General features: G+C 38.9%; 1 long non-coding RNA gene, 12 other non-coding genes and 2 pseudogenes across 13 annotated transcripts in view; 7 read left to right on the top strand and 8 right to left on the bottom strand.

The window, feature by feature from the left end:
• Positions 1–20,067, top strand: part of LOC149103774 (uncharacterized) — a 248,417-nt gene that overhangs the window by 39,145 nt on the left and 189,205 nt on the right. The gene's annotated exons all lie outside the window — the stretch shown is intronic.
• Positions 995–2,035, top strand: LOC149103830 (uncharacterized; annotated as a pseudogene).
• On the bottom strand, positions 2,972–5,574 carry LOC149103828 (uncharacterized; annotated as a pseudogene).
• On the bottom strand, positions 5,372–5,444 carry Trnav-aac (transfer RNA valine (anticodon AAC)). Its single transcript has one exon. It is a non-coding gene; the product is annotated as a tRNA-Val (tRNA).
• Positions 6,291–6,362, bottom strand: Trnad-guc (transfer RNA aspartic acid (anticodon GUC)). The gene has a single exon. It is a non-coding gene; the product is annotated as a tRNA-Asp (tRNA).
• On the bottom strand, positions 6,892–6,964 carry Trnav-aac (transfer RNA valine (anticodon AAC)). Its single transcript has one exon. It is a non-coding gene; the product is annotated as a tRNA-Val (tRNA).
• On the bottom strand, positions 8,426–8,499 carry Trnat-cgu (transfer RNA threonine (anticodon CGU)). The gene has a single exon. It is a non-coding gene; the product is annotated as a tRNA-Thr (tRNA).
• Trnad-guc (transfer RNA aspartic acid (anticodon GUC)) lies at positions 9,296–9,367 on the top strand. The gene has a single exon. It is a non-coding gene; the product is annotated as a tRNA-Asp (tRNA).
• Trnav-cac (transfer RNA valine (anticodon CAC)) lies at positions 13,400–13,472 on the top strand. Its single transcript has one exon. It is a non-coding gene; the product is annotated as a tRNA-Val (tRNA).
• Positions 14,053–14,124, bottom strand: Trnav-aac (transfer RNA valine (anticodon AAC)). Its single transcript has one exon. It is a non-coding gene; the product is annotated as a tRNA-Val (tRNA).
• Trnan-guu (transfer RNA asparagine (anticodon GUU)) lies at positions 14,412–14,485 on the top strand. Its single transcript has one exon. It is a non-coding gene; the product is annotated as a tRNA-Asn (tRNA).
• Positions 15,098–15,170, top strand: Trnav-aac (transfer RNA valine (anticodon AAC)). Its single transcript has one exon. It is a non-coding gene; the product is annotated as a tRNA-Val (tRNA).
• Positions 15,729–15,802, top strand: Trnat-agu (transfer RNA threonine (anticodon AGU)). Its single transcript has one exon. It is a non-coding gene; the product is annotated as a tRNA-Thr (tRNA).
• Trnav-aac (transfer RNA valine (anticodon AAC)) lies at positions 18,997–19,069 on the bottom strand. The gene has a single exon. It is a non-coding gene; the product is annotated as a tRNA-Val (tRNA).
• Trnai-aau (transfer RNA isoleucine (anticodon AAU)) lies at positions 19,732–19,804 on the bottom strand. Its single transcript has one exon. It is a non-coding gene; the product is annotated as a tRNA-Ile (tRNA).

Genomic DNA, 20,067 nt, shown 5'->3' with positions numbered 1-20,067 from the left:
CTGTTTGGATGGTTTCTTATTGTTTCTGCTTGTTTGGGGAGTTTGCAAAAGTTTTCGAAAGGAAAGTCTGACAAGTAGCTCGTTTGCATAGTGCAGCTCGTGCACTTTCAAGTCCGAGTCGGTGTTTTCAATTGTCAACTACAAATCTTGACAAAGATTTGTTTCGTTATCTTTTGTGCTGAGATGCTGCAACAAATTTCACGAACGCAAAAAGGCTACTAACATGTGTGTTTCTTCAACAGAGGGGATTTTTACACTGCGAAAATGAAAATAGACAAGGAGTTTTGATAACTCGATCAACAAAATCGAAATCGTTATTCGAAGTTGATTAAAGAAAGCGTCATCGTAACTTTGCTTATTATTTCTGCTTTATTCACATATTTTCAGCTTAGCTTTTAATATGTTCTCAAACATTTATCAATCGTAAACATATTTAAAAACTATAGAGTTATTGTTTGAGTTCGATGTACGTTTTCACCCGAATGTGCGGAAATCCAATTTGTCACTACTGACTGTGCGAAACACGCATCGGCGGGCGCTCTCATCCATCGACAACAGACAATTTACTGGATTTTTACAGAAATAAAACTGAGCAGTATCTACGGACGTAAAGTTATCGGGTCTTGATGAAACATCAAGCGTTTCTTACGATTCAGGCGAAACTCAAACTAGCAATTATTTTGTTTTGTTTTCGGTCGCGATAGACTGGCAAATTCCTTGCAAGCGTGTGGCAAGAGGAGGGAGGAGAAACTATGAAGTTCTGAAACTCTGCTATATCTAAATATATCCAGCTAGTGTTTTGCTGTGTCATGGAAAAGCTGTTAATCTTCCACATATGTGAAATTTAAGTGGAGCAATGTACAGCTCATGTAAAAGAAGCATCGGAACACAACTTGGTCAGCGATATATATAAGCTTAAAGCGGAGCATACCTAAATTCGACACTGTCTTACTTCCCTCAAACTGGAGCAGCTTACGACGAAAATACTTACCCAAAATTCCAACAGACGTAAACGCGTTGAGTTGTGGGCCAAAAGCATGATGGATGGACAAGATGGATTTGTATTTTCCTGCTCTGTTGTTCTTTGCAATGAACATTTCCGAGCCGAAGATATTTCGAAAAAACTTTCTGGTCGCTGGGATTTAAGAAAAGGTTTGTGATATTGTTCAGCTTTTGTTACGCCAAATGATTACCCTTCTGCTACCTTTAAATAGAGCTTCTTTTTTTAAATTTAAGGTGCAGAGCCATCTGTATTTAGCTGGACCACTGTAACAAAGCAAAGAAAGGCACCGGGGAAAAGAATGCGACAAGCGACTGATGAGCCATCTCCAGAGACAGCTGGAGTAGCGGCATCAGCATTGGCAGTTGGAGCTTACTCAGTATTACCCCTTGGTGATACATCAGCTGATGCTGATGCTTCATTTTCACAGTGTGATCAACATGCTGCTGAAGTGGAGTGTGAGCCCTCTGATGTTATTCTTGAGCTGCAAAGAAAAATTGCATTGCTTGAAACTCAGCTAGCAGACTGCCAAGAAAAGCTCAGTGAAGCTGAAAAGGAAAATGTAGCCCTATTGGGACGTCAATTTTCTCTTGAAAAAATAAAAGATGACAATGCTGCTGTGTTATTTTACACCGGCTTCCCAAGTTATGAGGCATTAATCAGCTTCTACAAGTACATTGGACCGAAGCTTTCTAAAATGCAATACTGGAAGGGCGAAAATTTAGTCAAGGAAAGGCAGCCTTATCAAGATGATGAAAACAAGCGTAAACCTGGGCCTTCAAGGAAGCTCTCTTATCTGGATGAGTTTCTACTTGTGCTTATGAGACTGAAGGCTGGTCTCTTTGTCCAAGACCTTGCAGACAGATTTGGGATCAGTACCAGCCTGGTATCCAGGATATGTATCACTTGGATAAATTTGTTGTACTTGGAACTCCAAGACATGTTTCCGTTTCCCACACAGGAGCTTGTTCGCAAAAACATGCCCAAGGAATTTGCCCAGTATGCAACCACAAGGATAATTTTAGATTGTACTGAACTATTTACTCAGCGACCTTCTGCAATGCTAGCCCAGTCTGAGACATGGTCAGACTACAAACATCACAATACTTGGAAGTTGCTAGTGGGGGTAACCCCAAATGGTCAGGTGACTTTTTTGTCAGATCTCTGGGGCGGACGTGTATCTGACAAACAAATCACAAGAGAGAGCGGCGTATTGGATTTGTTACAAGCAGGTGATAATGTGATGGTTGATCGTGGGTTTGACATTTCCGGTATTGTACCGGCTGGTGTTACAGTGAACATGCCACCATTTTTGGCTGGCCGTGATCAAATGACAGCAGCTGAGACTGAAGAAACAATGAATATTGCTTCCTTTCGCATTCATGTGGAGCGTGCAATTGGCCGCATTAAGACGTACCACGTTTTAGATGGGACTTTACCCAATACGTTAAGCCCCTATGCGACACAAATTGCAACCATCTGTGGTTTACTGACAAACTTTCTACCCCCTTTACTACTGCCTGGTAATCCTTCATTATGATTCCTGCACTGATTTTTTGTATACTTAATGGAAATATATTCAATAATTTAGGGCATATCTAAGGGCTTAACGGCTGATTACATTTACCTGAGCCATGCTGGCCTGGTTAGTCTAGTCCTTATTATCATCTGGTAATCAAAGTAGAAGCAATTTAATACCCAGTACACGTTTGCTCATATATCGTGCATTGCAGTTAAATTTAGATGCTTATGCTTCATGTGACAGTGGAAGTTTGAAGAGCACTGGAGCAAGTCTTAGCAATTAGAGTGCAAGCTCAAGGTCTTATCGACTGTGAGTTGGCATCTCAGACCGAGAATGCATCTAGCCAACCACAGGGAACCAAAGGCTGTTCATGTAATCAGCCCCTTAGCTTCCATTAATTTTGCATTCTAAATAAGTAGCTATTGTTGATTAATGTATAACCACTGAGATTAAATAGAAAAATTGTTTATTATGGTTGAAAAATGTTCACTTTACAACAATGCATTTCCTTAAAAGTTAAAATAGCATGTATTTTTTGTACTGTGCATACTTAAGAATGTTTTTTGAATGAAAAGCTAAAATGTTCCTTGATTTTTTTTATTGTTGGCCTTTCTTTTCTCTTTCAAGGAGTAATTTTAAACCATTTCTTGAACAGGAGTATTGTCCATATGGTAGCCAACCACCATGTAGGTAGGGTACCTTTCCTCTTTGAACTCGTCTGGTTAGCATCTCAGGAAAGAAAGCCCTTCGATAAAAATAATCAATCTTTGGTAGAAAATCATTAAACCATCTGCTATTTTCAAAGTGGATCTTTTCAGTAAACAGTGGCATGTCTTCTCCAAAGTACACTACAAAAAAAGTTCCTTTAAGGGGCATCATGGAACAGTACAGCTGACCTTGAACTTGACAAAAGTAATTATGGTTCCTTTTGAGTTTTACAGAGTCATCAGCTAGTTTCTCCAAAAAAAAATTCTTTGTTTTACAAGCTTCATCAACAGTCATGCCAGCTTTGCTGAATGGAGATTTAATTTCCATGCCCCATTTTTAACCAGTGCCGTGTCAGTCATAGTTACTATTCTGTCTAAGCTTGCTCCATGGTATGGTTTGTCCTTAGACAGAGATAATCCAGGTTCCTCCACTTCCACAGTAATCCCATCCTTGCTCATTTCCCTTCTGAATAAATCAACAGCTTTCTGTTCACTTTCGATTCCATACTGCACAGCTTCAGTTGTGAAGTTACCATAGAGCATTGCTTTTAATTTATTTGACGGCTCGACTTTTGTTTTAGCTACATTTCCAAAATTTTAGGCTGTCAGTACAGTTTTTCTTTTTTCAAACCACAAGTTGTTTTTTGATTGTCCTCTGGTCAGCCGCTCAGTCTCTTGTATCTCCTCTGGGGTAATGGTTAGACTAGAGACATGCTCATCGATCATACTTTTGAAACGATTAGTTGCTATGTCATAGCTGTCGGTGAACGCAACACTTTCCTCTTGCTCTTCTGACACTTGCTGTTCTGACACATCTCAGAGCAGTTTGATTTAATGTCATGAAAGAGAAAAAACGAGCTCGAAGCTAGACAGTTTTGAAGGTTCTCGCTAAAAATTTTGAACCTTTCTTCGTCTATTTTACGCTGTTGTGGCGGTCTTGGGTCGAACTTTATCCCCTTTGGTTTTATGCGGATGTTTTTCTTCCCAAATCGTTTCTTCCTTATTAAGATCTGGTCGAGGGGTTTGGCTGCGACGCTCTGATTGCGTGGGACAACCCGTACTGAAAGACGCGATGTGCAAGACAGTGGTTCGGAATGATTTTGCAGACCTCGACGTGTGAAATCTTCTAAGGCAAATAACACACCTCCAACATGGTTGCACTTTCCCTTACCATGCGAACCAAGCCCGGCAGGACAGGTACAAGCTGCGCGTAAAAAATCACACTGAGGTGTGAACTCGACGACAACTCTATAAGGCGTCTTTTTCATCGATGGTAAAACACTGACTTTTACGTACATCTTGTTCTCGTGAGTTTTGCTTTCAAGTCTTTTAACGTTCCCTTCAAAGAAAAATTGATAAGATTTTAGTTTCTTATAATTTGTTCCCTGCACCACAATGTGGCGCTACTTGCGAGTTGACACAACAAGGTAATCGTAAAGTTGTATAAAATTTAGTTCGGGAAGCTGTCGCAAATCAGTGGACCATCCGAGAGCATAGATTCGTCGTAAAGTTTCATCGTACTTGAAGTCGCCTCTAGATTCCTGGTCATTCTGAGCACTATTATCGGCATTTTGCTGTTGATTAGCGGCCGGTGTTAATACGTTTCGCATGAGTATTGCGTAGACTTTTAACACCAAGTCCGCTTTCGTTCCGCCCGTCGTTTCCGAATTTGAACGCAAAATCTCTTTTAAATCCTTCGCTTTTAACTTCTGTTAATCCTCTAGTGTTAAAATGTGCACATCCTTGTGAACTAGAACCATTTTCGAAACGATTAAACGTGTAAAGCCTTCCCTGATCAGCTGTATACACTGTATTGGTTTTTCGAGGGTCACCGGCAACCTCGCTATCATGTTTGCGCGGTTACTATTCCAACATGGCGTCGGGAACTGGAAAAAGGGCTATTTGCTCTAAAATAGAAAAATTGTCCCATATCATAGGGACAACCCCAATACTAGAAATGGCACGCGCTTACGGTCTCCGTCCCCGATTATGGCTCCTGGTCTTATGTGAGTGTAATACGAAGCTTAAGCAAAAGCTAGCTGTTCATCATAGTCTTCCTTGTTTAGCAAGATTTACTCAAAAAGTTCAAAAAGGGAATGAAAATGGAAAGAAAGAGAGAATGGAACTAAGAAAAATAAAGTTTGTCTCCGGTCGGGCTCGAACCGGAGACCTTCCGCGCGTTAGGCGGACGTGATAACCACTACACTACGGAAACCACATGAAAAACCCCTGTTGTTATATTAGAGGGCGTTCCGACATACATATTGACAGACTGACAGACTTGTCTGACAGACCGACAGACCGACAGATCCACAGATCCACAGATCCACAGACCGACAGACTAATAGACTGACAGACTGAATGAACGAATAAATGAATAAGAAAACAGAGATACTCTCGTCGGTAATAATGAGGTGAGCATCCCCGCCTGTCATGCGGAAGAACGGGTTTTGATTCCCCGCAGGGGTGGAAGGGATACATCAATATTTTAATCGGAAATATGTACTTTTTCTTCTCTTACTATTTTTGACAGATTGATTGAGCGAATAAATGATTTTTTTTACAATAAGAAACAGAGATACTTTCAAAAACAGCAGATATTAAATATTGGAGGAAGAAAAATAGTGCTGAATTCAACGAATCAATTGCCAGATTCAACGAGTTGGGTCTAGTTATTAATGCAAATCTGGCATGTTCTTCGGTAGTATAGTGGTGAGTATCCCCGCCTGTCACGCGGGAGACCGGTGTTCGATGTACTTTACATGTACTTTTTCATGTACTTTATATGTACTTTTTTATCTCTTACCTTCATCTCTTCCTCTGCTATAACAACAATAATTCAACTGAAGAAGTTCAGGCATAGCCATTTTTCTTGGACAATTATGTTCAAGAGGGAAAGGCGCAGTGAGGTTAACTCTATGTGAAAGTGCCTTTTTGATTTGATCTGTTAATCCGGATGAGAAAAATTTATATATCAATTGACCAACCGATCTCAAATATGATAATAAAAACAAATATAAAGACGCGGATAAATTATTTCTAATCAAAAATATATTCAATCCTCCCCGGCGGGGAATCGAACCCCGGCCTCCCGCGTGACAGGCGGGGATACTCACCACTATACTACCGAGGATTTGGGATGACAGCATTGGACAAGATGCCCTGTTCAATTTAGAACCACTGTTTCGAAAAAACTGGGGGTTTGCTGGGTTTGAAACAAACTCTACTCTAAAGAGTTCATTATCTATGAAGGAAAAAAGAGGTAACATTACATAAAAGATTGGAGCGAGAGAAAGAGTCATGTAGCTGTAATCAGTGTGTTAATGGAGAAATGGGCTATGGTCTTGCTTCCTGTATTCCAGGCGAATGAGTATTTTCACTCAGTCACCCATGCTCCCCAAGAAGTTATTGCACACACCGTGAAGAATAGTTTTGTTGAAGGTAGAGGTAAATTGCCATAAAAAGGAGCCTGCATGAAACGGGTGATGGGTTCTCAATTAGTTATCGGAAAAGGAGTTAATTCAGGGCTAGTCGTTTTCAATTTGGTAGACAATGCATTCGTTGAATCCAGAAGCGTATCATGGCCAGGAAAAATGAAACATTATGGTTGTAAGAAAATAGAGAAGTTATTGAAATAAAGAGAAAAAAATATATAAGAAGCCTGCTTCCGGCCGGGCTTGAACTGGCGACCCTCCGCGTGTTAGGCGGAAGTGATAAGCACTACACTACGGAAACCACTGACACACATCTTTCTCATTCTGGAAGCATTCGAGCCCCATTCGGATCCTGTCTCTCTTGAAGAACTACATAATATACTGAACACCTCTGGCCGATGTATAGACCTGCTGCAAATGAATGACTCAGTAGGTCTTCATTACTATCCGTTACGACAATCCGTCAATTCGCAGTGATACAATAAGTCGATAATCACTTGCTTGTGATTGAGCACGACCAAAACTATACATCCTCTGTTGTCTCAATAGTCTTCCATAAAACAGAGGGAGGGGAGGCGGGCGCTTATTTTCAATTTTGGCCGATGGAAGGGGAGCCAATTAGTCGAAGGGGGCGCGTATTTGAGGGGAGGCGCTAATTCGTGGATTACGGTATTTAAATTTTGGGCAATATGCCTCTGAACGTTTTTCTGATAGCCGTCAGACGGTATCAGCGGCAGAAAATACTACTTGGAAACGGGCAGATAACATAAGCAGGTCATCAAAAGCGGGACAATTATAACTAACTTAAGAAAAAGAAAAAAAAAAAAAAGAAAAAGAAAAGGAGAAAAAGAGAAGAGAACGAGAAACCATTTTCTAGTTTGGTAGGAGCGGAGTTTCATCCTCGTACTCTTGAAGCTACTTATGAGCCGTGGCAGTGTGAATGCGCAGCCGTAATGCAGAGATTTGGCGGAACGTCGTTAGAATCCTGTTACAGTAGTTCGTATAGTGTGATCGTCCGGGTGAGTGTAGTTCTGAAAAGAACTGTTGTTGGTGACTGAAGTCTCGACAACCTGAGCGGAAGTCATCTTCAGAGTCAAGTGAATAGTGTTTGTCAGTCGATGATCTTATAAGTCTGGTCCGTTGAACGTGATTGGTGAGTATAGCCATGATGGTATTGGCTAAACGACTCGTGTAAAGTTTGTCATCAGTCATTGGTGGGTTTCGATCCGTCTGTTGTTAGTCAAATAGGTCGGTTTTTGGTCCGTGTATTGTTAAGTCGGTCTGTTAGAAGTCCGTTTGTCGGTTTCGTTTCTGTCATGGATAAGTCGTTTGTAAGCCGCCGGTAGTTGTTGACATCTGTTAAGAGGCGTTTGTTCTAGGCTAGTGTACCAGCTTTCCAGAGTCGGTCGTTGAAAATAGTCTGTACTGTAGGTTAAGCACTGAGCAGAGTCCCAGTCAATGTTGTGGTTTGTCAGTTGATGATGTACAGCATTTACTGAATCCTGTTACAGTTCGAACAAAAACGAAATTTGTGAAGTACTATTTCCTTCTGAGACATACTTGGAGGGAATCATGGTATAGTTGTATTCATCATCTTGGACTGGATATTTGTTTTAATGGATACAACTACCATGATTCCTTGAACTCTTGTATCATAAAGAGAATGGGCCATTATAAACCTCTCACATTAAGAGTATGAAAAATGTTAGTAAAATTGGCAACTAAAACAAGATATCATGGTTGAAAAGAAGGATTAATTCAAAGGCACCGATGGGATTTGAACCCATGACCTCCTGTTTACGAGACAGGCGCTCTAACCAACTGAGCTAAGGCGCCCTCCCTGATGATACAATACAATACACAAAGGCAATAAAAATGTGTTACACCTTAGTATAATAGAAGATTACAAGATAATTTTTGAAATAGCACCTCCCAGAATTAATGATTCGTATACACTTCTTCATGTAAGTATTTATTTATTCGAGAAAAGCTCTCAGGATACTTTATCCAGAGTGCCAAAGACTTCTATTGATAGGACCTCTTGCACCCAATTTGATTCAGAAAAAGCGGTTGTTTATTGCATCAAAACCCCTAGGAGCCAAACTAATGAAGACGACCCAGGTATTATCCGTTATAAATTAAACTACAAGGATTGACTCCAATGTCAAAAATATCCAAAAAGAATTTTTTTTTTAAATATATATATATCCTTCTTTTATCAGAAAAGTTTCTGGTTTTAAGACTTTTCTCGACCCTCTTTTTGCGATAGTTTAAACAGCCAATCACCTGTCTTACGCAAATTAGTTTTATGGCATTTTAGCCTTTACCTTCTACAAAACTATTCGTCGCGGACTGTGTAATAACTTCTTGGGTAGGATGGGTCACTCAGTGAAAATATTGATTGGCCTGGGATACAAAAAGTAAGGTCATAACCCATTTCTCCATTGACATACTAATAAAATTAAAGCTCCATGACTCTTTCTCTCGCTCCCATCCTTTATGTACTGTAACTTTTCTCTTAATAAGAAAGGAACTCTTAAGAGCAAAGTTAGTTTCAAACCAGCAAACCTCCATTTATTTCGAAACATTCTGGGTTTAAACAAGCATCTTGTTCACAGGGTTTTACGCCAAATCCTCGGTAGTATAGTGGTGAGTATCCCCGCCTGTCACGCGGGAGACCGGGGTTCGATTCCCCGCCGGGGAGGATTAAATATATTTTTGACTTGAACTAGTTTCTCGGTTTTTTTGTTTTTAGATTTTTGAAGTCGGTTGCTCAATTTTTGTTAGAAATAAATAAAAGTAATACCGTTATACTGATTAAAATACAATAAAACTGTAACAACGAAAAACAAATCAAATCAAAAACAAACTTCTTTGGTTAAGTTGTTGTTTTTATAGCAGAGGAGGATAATTCACTGATTCTTTTACTAATACCCACCGATCTCATAGAGGTCTCCGTGGCGCAATCGGTTAGCGCGTTTGGCTGTTAACCGAAAGGTTGGTGGTTCAAGCAAACCCGGGGACGATTCCTGTCATGTATTTTTTTTTCCTAATAGAATACAACGATGTAGTTGTCTTCGTTCCGTTTATCTGAAAAGCTGATCCTTATGCACGGCCGTACGTAAATATAACAAATTGAAGTCAATTTGATTTTTACAGTAACAAATTGCCAAATTGTCCCGCCTTCGCTCGTTGACGCACCGTATAAATTGTAAATTCATGTGTCTGTCCGCTTATTGAGAATGAAAATTAGCCAATGAGCGCGCGAGAATTTCTGCAGTTATTGTCAAAAGAGATTTTAACCATGATGTCTCAATAGGAATTAGATGGAGGCGTACACACTATGTTATAATGAATGTTTCCCGTTTCAAGACTTACCATCAATCTTTCTCTTAACCATTTCTATAAAACAATAAATCTGCACCGCATTCTCCTGTTTTCTACCTATTCCTAGCTTAAGCGAAACTAACGCCTGCAAAATAAGCTTTATTCCTCTCTTCTCCACTCTCACCATACACATAATGTAATAAAAAGAAAGTTATAGCATGACGACTTTTGCAATAATACGGTGCACCGTTTTTAAGAACAGAGAAAGTAAACTATTCTTAGCTTTATTCCATCTGTAGAGGAAGCAAAGTGACCGCGCCGGCTGAATTTTAAACGTTTATAACCTCTTTGATTATATGTAAGTTAAAGCAGCCATGGAATGGAAACAAGTTGGTGTCAAACGGTACTGTACTTGAAGTTTGATGTTTCTCTAACAACTGCATTTTGACAGGCATATTTTTTTCCAAATTGAGTCTGGAAATGAATATACGTTTTTTGGTTTGGGTGGTTCGCTTTCCCAATACACTTTGTGTGATATTCTCTAGAGAATTGTTCTTAATTTATCCAATTATTAATTTTTATATCTATATATATACGTTACTATTTAAAACTTCAAAAGTAAGAATTCTCAAGAGTGTCATTACTTGTTCTGAAACTGGACTACAAACCGTCAAAGCTAAAACAGGTCTTTTCACTTGTCCTTATTCATGTTTTTCTTAAACTTGGTTAATTAGTTTTAAGTCGTTTTTGGAAGCTTTCTGACGTTTTTAAAATATGAAAATAGTCAAGACAGTGCAGCTAAGTTTGAGTCCGGTTAGCTGCACTCGGACCAAACCGGGTTTATAAAAGGGCGCTATATTGGGGAAAATATCCGCCTCATAATCGACATTATGGAATATACTAAGAGGCATAACATCCCAGGCATTCTAGTGTCTCTAGACTTCAGAAAAGCTTTTGACTCACTTGAATGGCCCTTTATAATGAGAACACTGGATGTCTTCAATTTCGGTACGAGTATTCAAAAATGGGTTAGCACCTTTTACACCAACATAGAGAGTGCAGCATTAAACAATGGTTTTTTGACAAACTGGTTTCGGCCGTCTAGAGGAGTCCGTTAGGGGTGCCCACTATCCCCGTATTTGTTTATTCTTTCAGCAGAAATAATGGCTAATAAAATCCGACAAGACCTACACGTCAAAGGAATTGAAATATTAGGAAAAGAACTGAAACTGAGCCAGTATGCAGATAATACAAATCTTTTGTGTGCTTACCTGGCCTCTGTTGAAAAGGCCTTAGAAATAATCGATAACTTTGGTACGCTAGCGGGCCTTAAATTAAACCGGAAGAAAACAAAAAGCGCTCTGGTTGGGAAAATTGAAAAATAATAAGGGCAATCCATTACAACTGAAATGGTTACATAACCCGGTTAAAATCTTAGGAATCCATGTTTCGTACGACGAAAAGGGAAATAACCAACATAATTTCAACCACAAGTTACAAAAATTGCAAACAAATCTGGACCTATGGAGGGCACGTGACCTTACACTATTTGGGAGAGTACTAATCATAAAATCTCTGGCATTATCACAACTCGTTTACTTAGCATCAAATCTCAATGTACCTCAAGAAATAATACCAATAATCAAAACAAAACTGTTTAGATTTCTATGGAAAAACAAAAAAGACAAAAGAAAAAGAGAAGGGCTCTATCAAGATCGAGATAAAGGGGGTATACGTATGATCGATGTAGAAACTATGATAAAGGCACTGAGGTTAGCTTGGATTCCGAGACTTTTCGCACCGGGAAGAAAAAACTGGAAAACTGTTCCAGACCATTATCTAGGAAAATACGGCGGTCTGAGCTTTCTTTTAAGATGTAACTACGACACAAAATATATCGACGGTTTGCCATCATTTTATAAAGACATTTTAAAATGTTTTAATGAATTGAAAACCTTGTATAACTATGACAGAGGACAGGATATGATCGTATTCAATAACAAAGAAATGCTCGTTGGAGGGAAGCCCATTTTCATCAGTGAATGGCTTAACAACAACATTCTTTTTATACAAGACCTGTTGAACAACAATGGCCAGTTTATGTCTTATCAAGAATTTAAAAACAAATTCGCTTGCAAAACAAACTTTCTCCAATTTTATCAAGTTGTAAGTGCGATACCGAAGCATCTAGCCACAAAAGCGAAAAACACATTACCACCAGAAAGCGAGCCATACATCGAGAACAACCCTCTTTTTCAACTAGATGACTTGACAGAAATTAACTTAGTCAAAGCCAAAACTAGGGACTTCTATTGTTTAATTAACAAAAAAATTCACACGAGGTGTCAAACTGGCCCAACGAAATGGAATCAAACCATGCAGTTGGATGGGGAGACATGGGAAAAATATTTTCCTCGCTGAAAAACATTGTAAGGAAACAAAATTAAAAGAATGTCAATTCAAACTTATTCATAGAATTGTTGTAACAAAAAAGGAACTTTTTAGATACGGAATCAAAACGGATGATGAATGCCTCTATTGCGCTGAACATGATTCAATCGATCACACATTTAATGATTGCGAATTTGTTAAGAGCTTTGTTAAAAACGTCATCGACTGGTTTAATGCTGTCAATAATTCGAATTTTAGTCCAACAATAGAAGAAAAACTATTTGGCATCATGCCCGGCTCATACGATAAAACATTATTAAAGAAATTTAATTATACGATCTTGTTTATGAGATTCTACATCTACACTTGTAAGATGCAAAACAAGGCTATTCACCTCTCCACTTTCGTTGATAAAGTGTTAACCAAATACAGAATAGAACATCTTTCTTAATAATTAAATAGGAAAAAACACCCCTCCCCCAAAGCATTATAAGCGGCATGCACTTGTATACACACCTATTTCACTTAAATATTTTAATTGGCACTAGTAACAATGTAAATACTGTACTTGTAAACACACTTATATTATGTTATATTATATTATTTTATATTATACTACTTATATATTATAATTAGCACTTGTAATAATGTAAATACTGCTCTTGTAACAATGTAAATACTGTACTTGTAATCACACTTATATTACTTATACACAATAATTAGCACTTGTAACTATGTAAATACTGTACCTGTAGCACATGCAGATAACAAATAAAATTAAAAAAAAAAAAAAAAAGAAAGACGTTGCAGCTGAAATGGCGGCTGATCGGATATTCTGACGTAATTATCACGTGATATGACATAAGTGTGTTCTTAGGCTTACTATATACTCTCTAAGCCACATTATCATTGCTGAAATATTCTTAAGGTTCTTACTTGGGTCAGACTTGGCCCAACCTTGGCTGCGGAAGGTCAAATATATTCCGGTCTGAATAGGGTGAAGGTATTGCACGACCTGGTTTCCGTAGTGTAGTGGTTATCGCGTCCGCCTCACACGCGGAAGGTCGCCGGTTCAAGCCCGGCCGGAAACAGGCTTCCTATATTTCTGCCCCTCTTTTGACCAACTTTCTTATTCTCTCACAACTACGATGTTTTATTTTTCCTGGTTGTGGCACGCCACTGTTTTCAGATAATACATTTTCTATGAAATCGAAGACGTCTAACCCTCCAACGTATTGAAAGATATTAGCTAACTGTTTGGAGGCTTTTCTTGTCTCTACATTTAAAAATTTATAGTGCAAGTTGATGGCGTGGCATAGAGGTCATAACAGTGTTGGAAGGAGAGTGGTTATGATTTCTGTGTTCCAATCAGGATATAAGAATTAGATTTTCTGATTTTTCATAAAAAGGTTATCATCTATTCCCAGTATATCTATAAGGTAAAAATAAATTGTTTTAGTACAGTTGTCATAACTTATGACAACTGTTTATTTTGTTTACTGGTTAACGTATATTTTACTAATAAGAAGGAATTTACCTCCTCAAACATAAGGCGGACCTCAGCCCATAGAGACCTGGGTCCATAAGGTTACTTATCACTTATATCTAGTCACGTGACACCTACAACCAAAGAGAAGGGGAAAAAAAGGGAAAAAAGGCAGCAAGAACTCATGTTTCCGGCCGGGTTTGAACCGGCGACCTTCCGCGTGTTAGGCGGACGTGATAGCAACTACACTACATGTCTAAGACAAATAATTCGACTAAAATCGTCTCAGACGAAAGAAACGTCTAAGATGAATATTTTGCCCAGGACAAACAAAACTTCTAAGACGAATAATTCGTCTACGAAAAATAGGACCGATAACGGTAAAAAGAAGTATTATGCTTATTCTGTACGAAGTAAAATAAACCCAAAACAAAACAAAAAAAACGAAAAACCAGTCAAATCGAAAAAGGTTTTTTTTTCAGTTATACCAGAGGAAGATATAATTCACTGATTGTTTTTTCTAATTGGTAACGCATCCATAGAGGTCTCCGTGGCGCAATCGGCTAGCGCGTTCGGCTGTTAACCGAAAGGTTGGTGGTTCAAGCCCACCCGGGGACGCTTTAGTTTATTATCATTCTTTGTTTTTTTTTTTTAAAAGATCACACTAACTAGAATACAACGACGCAGGCTGTATCTAAATACCGTCTTTCCCCAATTTTATCATTAGTTGAAGGATCTAGAAGCTGTGAATTCATTTTCCTTTTGAACCCGTTATTGCGCAAGCAAGTTACGGGTCGTGGTTGGGAATCAGATAATGCAAATAAGAGTTGGTCTGTGATCACTTTCCATCGCGATTCCTCCACTTTGCAGGTGCACTTATCGTTTGAAATCTCCAGGACAACAGGATACGAAACTGCGAGTAATGCAAGTAAGAAGAAAAACGATCTTCAGTCAAAAAGTCATCCATTCTTCCCCGGTGGTGAATCTATCAGTCCTTTTCATAACCAATTCTTTGAACCATAACTTGAGCCATACTTCATTAGTTTCGTTGATGTTATAATTTGAACGGCATTTTCCTGCATTCTACCTTCATGTATTCCCAGCATAAGCTTAACTCCTGCATATTAGCTCCATTCTTCTACTTATCCACTCCCACGATAGACATAATGTGATAAAATGTAAAGTTGTTGGACGACCTGCTTGGTGACATGGGACTACTTGTCTAACGTAGTTTCCATAGTGTAGTGGTTATCACGTCCGCCTAACACGCGGAAGGTCGCAGGTTCAAGCCCGGCCGGAAACAGACTTTGTTATAAATTTTATTTCTTTTGTTTTCACTAACTTCTTGATTTTCCCAAAACTACGATGTTTCGTTTTTTTCCTGGTTATGGTACGCAACTGTATTTAAAAACATGTATTTTTTTACCAAATTAGAGGCGTCTTACCTTCGATTCCAAGGTATTAGAGAGCTTAAGCGACCCCGAGGACAACGCCTAGTGAAAAAAGGAATTTCTATTTTACTTTCGATTTTTGCAGTTGTCTACGGAGGATTGATAACGGATAATATCCAGGTATGTTTCATTTGGCTGCATTTTTTTGAAACAAAGAAAAAAAGAGAGAACTGCTAAGGTTGTGAAACCTGCCTCCGGGGGGGTTTCAATAAAATAAAATAATAAAATAAAAAAAAGCCTCTTTTCCTGAATCTAAATAAATATGTCGAATTGGTCCTATCAAAAGAAGTCTTTGGAACTCTGGATAAGTGTTTTGAGACTCCTCAGGTTAATTATCTGCCAATCTCCTATTATACTAAGGTGTAACACATTATTATTGCCTTAGTGTATTGTATTGTATCGTCAAGGAGGGCGCCGTAGCTCAGTTGGTTAGAGCGCCTGTTTAGTAAACAGGAGGTCATGGGTTCAAATCCCATCGGTGCCTTAAGTTAATCCTTCTTTTCAACCCTGCAATCTTGTTTTAGTTACCATTTTTACCAAAATTTGTCATATTTTCAAACGCGAGAGGTTTACAGTTACTATTAGTACCTCTCAAATTTTCTTTTTGTTCGAACTTAAAAGCTAAAAAAAGGCCCGCTAGAAAGGAATTCCAACGTCTTTCCGTTCATTTCAGGTGTGCATTCAAACTGCCAGGGCTTACCCGTAGCTCTAAGAGTAAAAAAACTACGAGGAGAAAACTCGAGTTCTGCCAAACTGGGAAACGTTTTGTTATTCGTTACTCTTTTTCATAATTGTTCGACTTTTTATAGTTTTCACATGACCCGGTTTACGTTATTTTTTGCCAATGTGATGTCGTTGACCCCATAAGAAAAACTTTCCGACGCATTTTGCCCAACATCTAAATAATTAAACAAACAAACAAGTTTATAAAGAAACAAACAAACAAAAAGACCAACAGATAATGGAGAACCTACGGTAGGAAGAAAAGCGACTTCCTGTCAAAAATGTATGTTGTCCTCCCCGGCGGGGAATCGAGCGCCGGTCTCCCGCGTGACAGGCGGGGATACTCACCACTATACTACCGAGGATAAGACTTGTGGGAATTAGAAACACAACATAATCAAATGTTTATTACTGGTAGGTGATCTGTGGTTGCAGGGTATCTTTATTTATCAAATGAAGTCGGCTATAGACTTATACTGTATTGCATTGCATTGCATTGTATTGTATTGTATTGTTTTCGAGTGTACCTCTGTTAAGACTGATTTCCTCGGTTCCTTATAAAGAAAATGAATTCAATCACTCATTCATTCAGTCAGTCAGTCAGTCAGTTAGTCAGTCAGTCAGTCAGTCAGTCAGTCAGTCAGTCGGTACGTCAAAATTTTCAAATACATCTAAACGCTTTTCAATACGAGAACTCGAGTCACCGGCTTAGGATCGATCCGTATAGTGAAAAACTGTGACCTCTTACTTGGAAAGACTGCATTTGCGAGACCTTGGTCACAGTTTTTCACTGCACGGACCGACCGTAAGCCGTTGAACAACATATCTTTCATTTCCTTAAACGTGCACTTTTGAATTTGTCGCATTTAAAAATATGACATATTTTGGTAAAATTGGTATCTAAAACAAGATATCAGGGTTGAAAAGAAGGATTAACTTAAGGCACCGATGGGATTTGAACCCATGACCTCCTGTTTACTAGACAGGCGCTCTAACCAACTGAGCTTCGGCGTCCTGCTTGAGGACACAGAACAATACACCTCTTTTTTCTAGGTTATGATAATGTGTTACACTAAGTATTAGAGGAGATTGCAAGATATTCCTCCTTGGAGTACCTTATCTGATATCAATTAAATGTACAAGTTTATAATGCCCAAAATAACATATGCCTTGTTCATCATCAGAAAGTTTAACGTTTCTCGTTTTAAAACTTTTCTCAACCTTTTCTTGATATCCTGGACAACCCATCACCCGTTTTGCTGGTAACCTTTTAAAGCACTTTAGCCTCTTCCTTCGGCAAAACTCGTCGTCAGGAACTGTGCAATAACTTCTCCAGGAGGATGAGTTACTCAGTGAAAATATTATTTCCCGTGGAATACAGAAATTAAGACCATAGCCCATCTCTCCATTAACAGACTGATAAAAGTTCCATGCCTCTTCTTTCACTTCTCTCCTTTATGTTACCATTTTTCTAAGAAAGGTGGATGAAGCACCCCTCCGAGCAGAATTAGTTTCAAAATCAGCAAACCTCAATATATGTTTTTTTTCTGAAACATTCCAGCCTTAACAAGGAATCTTGTCTCAAATCGTTATCCAAAACCTCGGTAGTATAGTGGTGAGTATCCCCGCCTGTCACGCGGAAGACCGGGGTTCGATTCCCCGCCGGGGAGAATTGAATAGTTTGGACTAGGAATAATTTTTCCGTGTGTTTGTTTTCTTTCTTTAGATTTTTGAGATGGAATGGTCAACTTTTATAACGGTAAAAAAAAATGTATTATGCTTATTCTGTACGAAGTAAAAAAAAACAAAAACAAAAACAAAAACAAAAACAAAACAAAAAAAAAAACAACAAAAAAACACGAAAAACCAATGAAATCGAAAACAATTTTTTTTTCAGTTATACAAGAGGAAGATACAATTCTCTCATTGTTTTTTCTAATTCGTAACGCATCCATAGAGGTCTCCGCGGCGCAATCGGTTAGCGCGTTCGGCTGTTAACCGAAAGGTTGGTGGTTCAAGTCCACCCGGGGACGCTTTAGTTTGTTATCATTCTTTGTTTTTTATTTTTTTAAAAGATCACACTAACTAGAATACAACGACGCAGGCTGTATCTAAATACCGTCTTTCCCCAATTTTATCATTAGTTGAAGGATCTAGCTAGAAGCTGTGAATTCATTTTCCTTTTGAACCCGTTATTGCGTAAGCCAGTTACGGGTCGTGGTGGTGAAGCAGATAATGCAAATTAGAGTTGGTCGATGATCACTTTCCATCGCGATTCCTCCGCTTTGCAGGTGCACTTATCGTTTGAAATCTCCAGGACAACATGATACGAAATTTTAGCCCCCTTTGTTTTGGGACAAGAAATCATGTGGCATTACAGACAGGCTAAGAAATGCAATGTCAATAAAATAGTCATGTCTCAATGACTTTTACTATAGAACCATTCTCTATAATCAGTTGTTCGAGGTGGACGCACGCGCAAAATGCCTTTCACGCATTTTCCGCACCAATGAAAAAACCCTTTAATTCTCTGCGGAGGAAAGAGCTCATATCGCACACTAGCCACTGAACAAACGATAAGTGTAACTAATCATCATCAGAGACCGTTTCCAGGTTAGTGGGGGCACTGAGGAAACGTCGAAACGGTGGGTAGAAAATCGGTAAACAAAAGTTGGAGAGAAAGCGAGGAGCTGCCCCTGATCTGAGGACTGAGAGAATGACTCAGTTCAAAACAGCTCTCTGTGATCATAAACGTTGGATTCTTCTTGGGCATAAAATCGCTTTGCATAATCATGCCCAATCGGCGGGTAGCGCGTTCACAGTACGTCTTGTGTGCTCTAATAAGAAGCCTATGCTTAGCTAGCTGTTCATCATAGTCTTCCTCGTTTAACAAGATTTACTCAGAAAGTTCAAAAAGGGAAAGAAAGAGAGACTGAAACTAAGAAAAATAAAGTATGTTTCCGGCCGGGTTCGAACCGGCGACCTTCCGCGTGTTAGGCGGACGTGATAACCACTACACTACGGAAACCACATGAAAAGAATTGTTGTTATCTTAGAATGTTTCCAACATACAGATTGACAGACAGACCGACCGACCGACCGACCGACAAACCGACAGGCCGAGAGAACGACAGATCGACAAACTGACAGACTGATTGAACGAATAAATAATTTTTTTTACAATAAGAAACAGAGATACTCTCAAAAACAGCAGATATTAAATATTGGGCGAAGAAAAATAGTCCTGAATTCAACGAAGCAACTGCCAGATTCAAGGAGTTGGGTCTAGTTATTAATGCCAATCTGGCATGTTCCTCAGTAGTATAGTGGTGAGTTTCCCCGCTTGTCACGCGGGAGACCGGGGTTATATGTACTTTTTCATGTGCTTTATATGTACTTTTTCATCTCTTACCTTTTTTGTTTGTTTGTTTCGGGTAAAATGCCTCAGAACGTTCTCTCAGGATTTCTATATGTATAAGATTCAGACGGCATCACATTGGTAGAAAATAAATTACCCGGAATAAAGCAAGATGCCATAAACAGTTCAAGTGACAAAGAAAGACAACAACAACAACAACAACAACAACAACAACAACAACAGCAAAAATAACAACAGGACAGTTATAAAAAAACTAAAGATGCGAAAGAAAAGCGAAAGAAAGAGAGACTGAGACTGAAAAAAATAAAGTATATTTCCGGCCATGCTCGAACCGGCGACCTTCCGCGTATTAGGCGGACGTGATAACCACTACACTACGGAAACCACATATAAAATGTTGTCGTTAATTTAGAACGTCCTCCGACATACAGATTGACAGACAGGCCGACTTGTCTGACAGACGAACAGAACGACAGACCGACCGACCGACCGACCGACAAACTGACAGACTGATTGAATGAATAAATGATTTTTTTTACAATAAGAAACAGAGATACTCCCAAAAACAGCAGATATTAAATATTGGGGGAAGAAAGATAGTCCTGAATTCAACGAATCAACTGCCAGATTCAAGGAGTTGGGTCTAG

The sequence above is a fragment of the Orbicella faveolata genome, unplaced genomic scaffold (genome assembly GCF_042242905.1).
Source record: "Orbicella faveolata isolate gen_17 unplaced genomic scaffold, um_ofav_v1 contig_35, whole genome shotgun sequence".
Lineage (NCBI taxonomy): Eukaryota > Metazoa > Cnidaria > Anthozoa > Scleractinia > Merulinidae > Orbicella > Orbicella faveolata.
The sequence above is the reverse complement of the archived record's forward strand: the minus strand, read 5'-3'. Positions and strand labels throughout refer to the sequence as shown.